Source organism: Engraulis encrasicolus, chromosome 18 (genome assembly GCF_034702125.1).
Source record: "Engraulis encrasicolus isolate BLACKSEA-1 chromosome 18, IST_EnEncr_1.0, whole genome shotgun sequence".
NCBI classification, from domain to species: domain Eukaryota; kingdom Metazoa; phylum Chordata; class Actinopteri; order Clupeiformes; family Engraulidae; genus Engraulis; species Engraulis encrasicolus.
The window spans coordinates 44,926,461-44,934,332 of record NC_085874.1 but is presented as its reverse complement, the minus strand read 5'-3'; the positions used below and the strand labels follow the sequence as shown (position 1 = coordinate 44,934,332).

Here is a 7,872-nt window from a genome sequence, read left to right as displayed (position 1 = left end):
TGTCTCATTCAAATGAATGGCAAAGTAGCACGCTAGCTTTGGCTATGAGGGGGTTTGATCAGGACTGTCCTCGCACGCCGACGCTGTCAGTGTGCAAGGTAGAGAAAAACACATCGCCCGAAACTAAGCAGAAAGACCGCGTTCGTCCCGCGACCGTTCCGTTCCGCTTTGGTATGTTTGGCCCCTATGTAGCCGTTCCGTAGTACAGTGGTAAAGCGTCGCGGAACGGCCAAGACTTTTACCGGCGTCGGTGAAAATACATTGAAATCTGTCCTTACACACCAACCGGCGTCAGAAAAACACACCGTCCGAAACTAAGCAGAAAGACCGCATTCGTCATGCATCCGTTCCGTTCGGCTTTGGTATGTTTGACCCCTAATAGATGCTGCATTATACTTGAACCTGAAAAGCCATCTCCTCATTTCTCTCTCAGGAGTTCATCCGTCCATTGCTACGGTTCCCGTTACACAATCACACTCTGTGACAAGGCCCTACTCACCTCTATTACACCTGAAGACATCTGAAGAGTTAAAGATGAAGCTCTGCTGTGCTGTCGCTGTTGCTGTCCTGGTCTTGTCTCTCTGCTCTCAGGGAGAAAGCCAGGGTGAGTACTCCCTACGATAGGAAAACAGAGAACATTTCGAGAAGATTTGCATATCTTGCACACAGAGACTGCGTTTTCAGGAGTTCAAAATGGAGAAAACACAAACACGAGCAGAGATCTCGAAAACAGTTAACTGTGTGTTTTATAGCCTACATTTTCCCTGTGTCCGTGGTCAAGCTGATTTCTACACTAAAACGCTTGTGAGAATGAGAATGCAGATAAATTGTGGAAAAGAAAACAGACATACCGGTAGGCCTATGCATTTTTGCTTCAGACCGTTGTCGTGGGCACTGAGTGAGCGAGCGAGGTAGGCATGCATGATAGCTTTTTCCCATCCCATTGTAAATTCTGTTCTATTTTATTTCAGGTCCAGTTGAATGCTGTGTCCAATTTTATAACAAGGTCATTCCTGCCGACAAGATTAAAGCCTATCAGCTCACCCCTAGCTGCCCAACACCGGCGGTGATGTGAGTTGTTTCTCCTATTGCAAATAGATATTGAAGTTCATTACATTTCAAACCTAGACTATGTTATACTAGTTATACAGTTCCCTATAACTAGATGACAAAGTAACAAAGATAAACAAACGTAAGAGTGGTCTAATGAAAGTCTTACTGTAGCTTGGGTACAAAAGAACTGAAGAAATGGGTTATACACACAAATAAATATGTAAAATAAAATAAAAATTGCAATAAATAAATATAGACATAGAAATTCTATAACTGCATGAAACACTATTTGTCACTCCACTGCATCTTGTGTGTATATGTGTTCTTTTTATGTTTTATATGTCTACACTGCCTCTGTATTATTTGTTTTTTGATAGCCTATGTACTTTTTAGGTTCCATGTTTGTATGTGTCATGTGTCTTGTAGCCTATATGTAAGGACACCGTCTTTCTTTTAAACTGCAAGACCAGTTTACCTACGGGTACAAATAAAGTCAACTGAACTGAACTGAACTGAACTGATTTGAGTCAGGTCTGTCTTTATCCTCACACTCTTCTTTCTTTTTCACTAAAAGCTTCACCACTGTGACGGACAAGAAGATATGTGTCAACCCGGAGGACAAGAGGGTGCAGGACATCATGGAGAAGTTGGACAACCTGTGGGTCCCCGGGGTCTGACACCCTGGCTCCAGCTCGCTCAGAAGATGCCTCCAAGACATATGCCGTGTGGGACAGGGAACAGGCCAAGTAAACTGTGACTTTTGATTGCATTAACACTGTAGTTTTAGTGTGCATTTCTTTTTTCTGAGATGTGCTGTATCTGTGTAGACTGTGCTGTGTCAAGAATCAGCATAGTTGATCAAATCAGCGTGCAATTCCGAAGCTTTCACAGGAAAAGAATGCAGTGTTGATGCAACACTTAAAGACCATTTTTACCGTTTTTTTTTTGTTTACCCACTTTTGTAGCGTGATGTAAAAGTTCTTGTAAAAGTCATAAGTAACTGCGCACTAGAAATAACCAACAAAAATGTAGGCTACTTTATTGTTTAAGAAATGGCATTGTTTTGATCATTTAGTCTAGTGGGATCTTCCTCTTCAATAAAGATTGCATGCAGCATACTTTTGTGTTAGTGTCTGTTTATTCCAAAAGCCTTTTGCTAGCCTCTGATGATAAATAGAGGGAAATGGTTTGTTTTCTAAGAGGAAATCCATGACATTAGCCTGTATTTGTTACTGTGACGATACTGTACAGAAGATCTTTAGTAACGCATTATAACTTGCTCATTAATTAGGCTACTGTAGCCTCTAAGTCAAGGACCTATGTCTTGTGGGCCGTTTACGGCATAATTTTAATGTTATGAAGTTTCACATTAAATATGACATGTTTTTAAGAAATGTTAGAAATCATTTTTGCAATTCAATTCAATTATACTTTCAGGGGACCTAGTGAAGTTGGGGTCTGTTGTAAAGGTGGCCGCCTTCAATATAGGCCTAAAGTATAGAGGGATATCCTGGTTTGTGTTCATAGTATGGTCCTTGGAGTACTTAATAAAATTTGAAGTGACCCCTCGAATGAAATTGGTTTCTTGCCCTTTTCTGATTGCACACAATTCCACCTGTAAAATGCTTTGTAAGGTCTTTAGTAACACATTATAACTGGCCTATTTGGTGACAAAAAATTACAATCGGGAGCCATAGTGATTTTTCATTCACTTTCTTGACATAATAGACATTTATTTTGATCTGTATTTGTGAGATATAAACAGTTAAAGATTTCAAATTATTTCAAATGAGTCAGAGCTCTAAGCCAAAGCGACCTTTCAACTGCTGGCCATGTAACTGGAAGTCATGTTAAGGGTTAACGTTGTAGGCCTAAAGGTAATGCTGTAAACATCGATAAACAGTATATAATAGTGTTGATCAGTAAATGGAGTAGGGCAGTGGTTCCCAACCTTTTTTGGCATGGGACCCCATTTTGACATCCCACATTTCTGGGGACTCCATACACAATTTTTCATCGCTGAGCTACATAAGTTGTAGGTTATTAAACCCATAGATATTTAGGTGGATCAAATATTGTAAGTAGTGTTTCAAAGAGGATGTTGAATAGTTATGCCATATTAATTAGTAATATTTATCAGTATTCTTTTTTCACACACCTCCAGACATTTCACGCAATCCCATTTGAATTCCAGGCGACCCCAAATGGCAGGGCTACATTTCCTTCCTTGTTTTCCAAGAGAAAATGTAGGCTACAGTATATAATTTACTATGACAACAGAAGGTTTTAAGTAACACATTACAGCCTTTCATTGCATTTGGAGACAAAAAAAAGCCTTACAACAGCGATCCTTGTGTTAAAGGTTAATGTTGTAGTGCTGTAAACATCAGCAAACAGTGGTGTTGAGCAACAAACAGAGTAGGGAAAAACACAACAACTACATGTCAATGTGGACATTACTTGCATTTGGTGACGATAAACTTTGGGACCCATATGTATGGGGTATAGAGCTCGAAAGTCCCGCCCCTTAGTTCCGCATTTCACGGGACCTAAGCTGACCATCTAACAACATGGTAGCGTGTAAATATCTTCCGATCACAGTCATTATATGCGCTGGGCTCCAAATATGCTGTTTAAGAGGCTAGATAAAGATTATTCATGCAGAAGCATCAATGTTTTGTTCCGAGGCCGTTTGCGTGAAAAATGTGAAGAAACACAGCTTTCTAAAAAGTTTGGGGGTTCGTACGAAAAATTAAACAAAAATATCAGAAACAACATATGTGGAGCTCGTGGCACAACTCGAAGGGGAACGAAATATCATTTTAATACCGCCATTGGATTACATGCTACGATTTTCGGCTAAAAACGCTGTTGAGGTCCCATGAAATCGGGGGAAGTGACGTCACTTTCGAGCTCTATGGGGTGTGTATGGGGTTAATGTACTGCTGTAAACATTGGTAAACAGCATTGTGTTGATCAGCAAATGGAGTAGAGTAGGGAAAGACACTGCGACTACATTTCCTGTCAGACCAGCACTTTGGTTCTTATTCATCTTCGGTTTTTATTTGTCTCTGTATGTGACCTACCTCACAAGTTTTGCATCATTTTGTATCAATTTTTAATTGTTCATTAGATAGGGAATAGATCACTCAGTTTATTCCTTTTTCTTATGTAACCACTGATGAAGGCTCTTGTAGTTGAAACGTCTGTCTGACCCTGCGATTAATGAATAAAAAGAAGAGAAAAGATTGCACCAATGACCAATGACCATTGACCGTACAGTTGTCGACCTCCAGAGAACCTCTGGAATGGTGACGTAACCTTAGTTTGCCTACTGCAAATATCACTGAATATACAGTAGAAAGTCATTCGGCCTCCTGGTCAAAAGCGTACAATGGTATTCGGACACACATAGACGATTCCTTATTTTTTGCCTTCTACATAGGAAAGTATTTTTTTCTAGGATTTCGCCCCAGATTTTGATTTCGGCCCACTGTTTAGAGTTTGTCACCCCTGGGTTAAGGTAGGCCTTTAGTGTTGGGGACTGCTGTAGTGAAGAGTTGGGTTTAGGGCTGTGGCTAGGAATGGAAAGCCTAATTAAAATACTGTATGAGTATGGCAATGGAGTACAGAAGCCCCTTCATGGACTTTGCTTGTGCATGTGGGAGAGGTAAATGTAAAAGACAGTTTCTGGGGTTATGACTCCAAATGCTTGTACTACTGTCTTGCACTTTAATGCTTTGTCCACTAGGTGGTGCTGTTTTCTCATATAAGTGCTTCTGAAATCAAACGTCAGAAAATCATAGGGTCAGAGTGAAGTTTCACATTGAGTAGACTTCTGTTCATGTGTTCATGAAAAAAATGTTTTTTAGAAGATCTTTAACCGAAACAGCAGGGCAAAAGTCTAGCAGTGATCATGCACGGCTTTAACTTTACCCTTTACCGTTTACCCTTTCTGAAAAGCCCTTCCTCAACCATCAGTCTAACACAGGGGTGGGGAACCTACTGTATGTCTTGAGGGCTGTTTGCGGCCCTTGAGTCCGGTTTATCCGGCCCCCGATATAATTTTAATGTTATTCAGCTTCACATGAAATATGACATATTTTGTAAAGGAATCTTAGAAAATACATTTGCAATACATTTAAGTTAATAATGATAATAATAATAGGCTAATTGTATTTGTATAGCACTGTATCATACAAGGCATGCAACTCAAAGTGCTTAACAAATGGCAAAGAAAACATCATTGTTAGAGATGGATTTAAAAGGAGAGGAAGAGAGGACAGGCTGAAATAGCAGGAAGGCAGAGGAAGAAGAGATAGATAGAGATTTTAGAGTCATAAGGTCAACGTAGGTTAGGATTCTGAGATGCGCAAGGTCCATAGTGGCTGGGTCAAGCATAAGTCATAGATAGTTACACTGAATTTGGGCGCTCAGTTATATTCAGTTATATTCAGGGAACAGAGAAGGTGTTTTTTGTTTAAAAGGTGGCTGCCTTCAATATAGGCCTAAAGTGAAGAGGAAAATCCTGGTTTGTGTTCATAGTACGGCCATCGGAGGACTTTTATGGCCCTCGGATGAATTTGAAGTGGCCCCTCGAATAAAAAAGGTTCCCCAGCCCTGGTCTAACACTACACATTATGGCATTCATCCATACCAGACTCTCGGGCAATTGACTGCAGAAAGTCGACCTCCTCTTTGCACTATGCACCTCAGCATCCACTGAAATCTCTCCGTCAGTTTATGGGGCCTACCACTTCATGGCTACTGAGTTGCTCTGTTGTTCCTAAACATTTTCTAATAATAAAGCTGACAGTTGAATCTGGAATATTTAGGAGCAAGGAAATTTCATGACTCGATTTGTTGCACAGGTGGCGGCATCCTATGACAGTTCCAAGCTGGAATTCACTGAGATCCTGAGAGCAGCTCATTCTGTCACAAATGTTTGTTAAAACATGCCTGCATGCCTACATGTGTTATTTTGTACACCTTTAGCTGAGCCCAGTGATTAGGACATCTGATTCTGATCATTTGGAAGGGTGCGCAAATACTTTTGGCAATACAGTGTATTATTTCAACTTGCTATAGGAATCATATCTTTTCTTTCAGTATTTATTTATTTATTTATTGATGTTGTTATTTTTCTTGTCAAGGCCAACACAGCTGGGAACAGAAGAGAGGAACACAGGGGACTAACTGTTGGCAATGGGAGATTGATACTTTAGGTGTTGATATTTGCTTGGCCTTTGCAGGTGTGGAGCACTGCTGCAGGGGCAATGTGAGGAGAAGAGAGGCTAAATGGGAAATGACCTTCAAAATCGAGCTTTCATGTGTTTAGCATAGTATTTGTATAAAACTGACAACTGAATTGTGCATGATTGTATTGTAGTGTGTGTTTGTGTGTGCGTGTGCTTGTGTGCGTGTGCTTGTGTGCGTGCGTGCTTGTGTGTGTGTGTGTGTGTGTGTGTGTGTGTGTGTGTGTGTGTGTCTGCATGCGTGTGTGTGTGTGTGTGTGCGTGTGCGTTTGTGTGCGCATGCTTGCGAGTGTGTTTTCGCATATGTGTGTGTGGCACAGATTTCTGACAAGCTGTAAAAACGAAGGCATCAAGCTGCTATGGTCTAGAAATAGTGCATGTTAATTATGTTCCCCGCAGTTGTTTTTGTGTCTACTCTGTCTATTCTAGCCCCCAAAATGTCACGGGGAAGGATAGTGGCCTTGGCACACACCTAACCCACCTGCCCGTGGTTCAAAGCAGCAGGGGATGTTATCATTGTTAGTAAAGTGCTAAGGGCTCGTTGCCAAATCTGTGAAACCTTTTCTATTCATGCAGATCTGATCTCGTAATGTTGATGTTTTTTGCCAACCAGGGGTACGTTTCTTGAAAGGCACACACACACACACACACACACACACACACACACACACACACACACACACACACACACACACACACACACACACACACACACACACACGCACACACCAGAAAATCTGCCAGCCTGTTCTGTTGCATACTAGCTGGACAACAGTCCAATATTTGGGAATATGCTATCCAGTTCTTCTACCACAGTGGTGTAGTCTACTTTTTTATGGTGGGTATACTGTATATTTGAGCATTTTTTGAAGTGGGTATACTGTATATATTTGTGCCATTCAAATCAATGGATAAATCAATTTTAAGTGGGTATACTGAAATCCCTGAAATTTAGAAGTGGGTATACTCCGTATACCCGCGTTCTACATAGACTACACCACTGTGCTACCAAGCGTGTGCATTGCATACTCATGTGCTCAATCTGTTTCCATCTAGACACCATCGTCATCTCAATGCAAGCTTGTTGGCGGGAATACATTTAGATGGAGAAGTTAATGCTGATAGATAATGTATTGTATTGCTTCAAAACATGGACTCAAAAATGTGAAATATGGACTAAAAAGCCACCTGGTTCAATCTGGCCTTACTACCAGATCCACCGCTTTGCTCCATTGGGTCCATATTGGTGTTGTATGCATTCCAAGCTACAACTGGTACAATCAAATACACCAGCTAACATTGTAATGCACACCATGAAGCATAGTGATGCTTGCCAGTGTAATAAATGAATGAATGAATTAATCAATCAATCAATCAATCAATCAATCAATCAATCAATCAATCAATGAATGAATTAATCAATCAATCAATCAATCAAAATATATTTATATTGCACAAAACCACAACTATACAGATAAAAAAACTGGGTCTGGCATTTTCAGTGGAGAGTGGTCCACCAGGCATCCACAGAGACAACGCAGCATAGGATGTCATCTAATCTATA

The 7,872-nt window shown here is 40.6% G+C and overlaps 1 long non-coding RNA gene across 1 annotated transcript; it reads left to right on the top strand.

Annotated features, from left to right (window-relative positions):
• The first annotated feature begins 870 nt into the window (after positions 1 to 870).
• LOC134469428 (uncharacterized) lies at positions 871 to 2,171 on the top strand. Its single transcript, XR_010038984.1, has 2 exons — positions 871 to 1,071; positions 1,628 to 2,171. It is a non-coding gene; the product is annotated as an uncharacterized LOC134469428 (long non-coding RNA).
• Positions 2,172 to 7,872: the final 5,701 nt, after the last annotated feature.